This window comes from Penaeus japonicus, unplaced genomic scaffold (genome assembly GCF_977035675.1).
Source record: "Penaeus japonicus unplaced genomic scaffold, GWHDUDI00000001_assembly GWHDUDI00000005, whole genome shotgun sequence".
NCBI lineage: Eukaryota > Metazoa > Arthropoda > Malacostraca > Decapoda > Penaeidae > Penaeus > Penaeus japonicus.
In genome coordinates this window covers 19009235-19011734 of record NW_028234407.1, presented here as the reverse complement: position 1 = coordinate 19011734, position 2500 = coordinate 19009235, and the positions used below count along the sequence as shown (strand labels likewise).

Genomic DNA, 2500 nt, shown 5'->3' with positions numbered 1-2500 from the left:
CGGTGCTGCTTGAGGGAAAGTGGTAATATTCAGAATAGTGTAAGGTCGATCTAAATTTGCGAATATATAGAATGGAAGAATTTACTGGAGGTACTTTAACCTATTTCTTTAAAAGGAACATAGACAGTAAAAGCCGATTGCCTAAATTTATTCCACGAGATAGTACCGTTTTTCCCTCTTTTCATTTCCCTTTAACTGTGACCATTCCCTCCCCACCCTCCGCCGCTCCAACCACGTGGGCCTGGGTCCTTGGCCGTGTAAAAAGGAATGCACTTATGTCTCACTGTTCGCCAATTGTTCAACCACTGTACCGTGTAGGTTTAGTGCACAAGGCTGCCATATATTGATGCAATGTGCTCACTCGACTAATTTGAAATACAGGATCCAGCCGGGTCTTCGATTAGCGAAAATCGTTTAGGCTTAACGAGAAAGGCTTGAGTAGGGTACATTCACCTTGTCGACAGCCGAAGCAGGTCTCTGCTACTGCTGAATAGTATTTCGTTAAACACTAAATAAAACTAACTATATTAATGTATGAGAAGAGGAATACTGTTGCACCAACATAAATTGTTTAAAAAACTATTACAATGTGTGCCTGGTTCACTTTAATTGAAATTAACCATAAAACATTCAGGCTAATGCTCTACAGAGTAACATTGATCAACAAGATCCAAGCTACTTCTATTCATTCCTATCCTGTCGATATAATGTTACCACCAAGCAGCCTCCAAGTTCACCTTTGTTACCAGTTTGGAGCGCGGGAAGTTACCAAGTTCAGTTACCCCAACGCTACTGGGGAAACTGCCGGCTGGGGGGTAACGCGACAACTCATGGCTACTCGGAAGGCTACATAATACGTGGGCGTCCCTGCTGACCCATGGAAGTGAGGAGGGCAGCAGGCAGCACGGCCCGCCGCAGCCTTGCCCTGCCAAAGCCCCACCAGCTGGGCCATTTAACTCCGCACACATCGACCTTATGGTAGCGTGGCCCTGTGGGGAGCGTAATGGCCTTAATTCCTCGCAAAATTACGGTATAGGGATCTAAAAATAGTGAAATTTTAGCACTAGCCTTTTAAAATATAATAAATATGATCTAGTGTACTAATGATTACAAGATTTTTCATATTGAATTTAAAAGGGGGTGTTTATAAAGCTACGCTCGTTAAAGGTTCGACTCTTTGTTTACCAAAATACCGTGGCTTTAAATCGACACTGAGGGCATCTGGCGGCCAAGAGTTTAAAATTCATTTGCAATGTTTATCTACCTTTTTCTTACCATCCTTAACCTTGCAGAAGTGACGGACATCACTAAATAACGACATAGGTTGCTCCCTCGGGGAAGGAGGTCTTAAAAGAGGTCTAGTAGTGGGTAAGAAGGAAACAGAGCCAGTTTTTAATGGCCATGCTCGCTGAGTGGGACTGGCGGGAAATTCGTCTGGCTTCGGGGTCGGGTTTGGCGCCACTTATTGTTCGCAGGCGGACGGCGAGGGAGGGAAAGCGGCGCGCCTCGCATCTCGCCTCGCTAAGTGCAGTAAGTGGCATCGTGTGGGAGTGTTTATCGGCGTTCTTTCCTCCTTGAGGTCTGACGAAGCCGTCCTCATCCCCCTGGAGGACTAGGGCAAGGCGATGGCCCCGAAATAAGGTGCGGAAGGCTCGGTGGCAGTTTTGGCGGGCTGGCGGCCATCACAGCGCCAGCATGGGGGACGCGCGGGAAGCAGCTCTCTCGTTTGGTCGGGATTTTTGACGACTTTTGGGCACCCTGGGGTATTGGGAGGCGAGGAGAGAGGTGAGTGGATCCTCTCGTGAAATCAGATGAGAATAAGTTTATCCGATGGCTGTACAAGCGGATGCAACGTTGCCGCATCTCGAGGAGCTTTCGGTGGCGGAGTCGGTGAGGGTCCGTAGGGTGAAGGGTGAAGGGTGACCTGACCAACACCCTGGGTCACACGAGCGCCCCCACTCTGAGCCCCTCCGCCAGAAGAGCCTTGGGAAGATGAGGCCCAATCTGTGAATCCCGAGGCCCAAGTGTGCGACAGACGCCGAGGATGGAACGAGGGAGAGAAAACCCGTGACGATGGCGTTGATGGAGCTCCTTTCGTGGACATTTAAAAAGTCAAATTTGAAATGCCTCCTCTCTCACACCCGCGGCTGGAATTTCGTTCATTTCTTGCGGCCTGGGAGCTGTGTGTGTGGTGATGGAGGGCGTGTTTCGGCATAGGTTACGTGGAATATAATTTTTGGTGATAGGGTGGACGTGGTAGCGAAGAGGGTATGTGGATGGGGTACCCACGGCTGTTTGGCGAAGGGGGGGAGGGGGTGGCCTGTGGAGGGGGATTCTACTTTGTGATAGGCCAACATTTGTCCTGTTGTGCACAGTTAACCGGAAATGCAGTTCGCTGTCGTAGTGTTTAGAGAAAGTGGGGACTTCATTTTTTTCTAAATGAATTAGATGTATATTTAGAAAAGAAATGTACATTAATCAGGATGACTATGTTAGTCTC

At 48.5% G+C, this 2500-nt stretch overlaps 1 protein-coding gene across 5 annotated transcripts in view; it reads left to right on the top strand.

The window, feature by feature from the left end:
- LOC122258114 (transcription factor E2F2) overlaps positions 1-2500 on the top strand; it is a 38312-nt gene that overhangs the window by 16985 nt on the left and 18827 nt on the right. For 2 of the 5 annotated variants that reach the window (XM_043023851.2, XM_043023848.2), the window contains exon 1: positions 1451-1530. The exons of 1 other annotated variant lie outside the window; for it this stretch is intronic. The gene's annotated coding sequence lies outside the window, so the exon portion shown is untranslated. Of the gene's footprint in view, positions 1-1450; positions 1786-2500 lie in introns of those variants that run through there. 2 more of the 5 variants (XM_043023850.2, XM_043023849.2) reach the window with 2 other exon arrangements.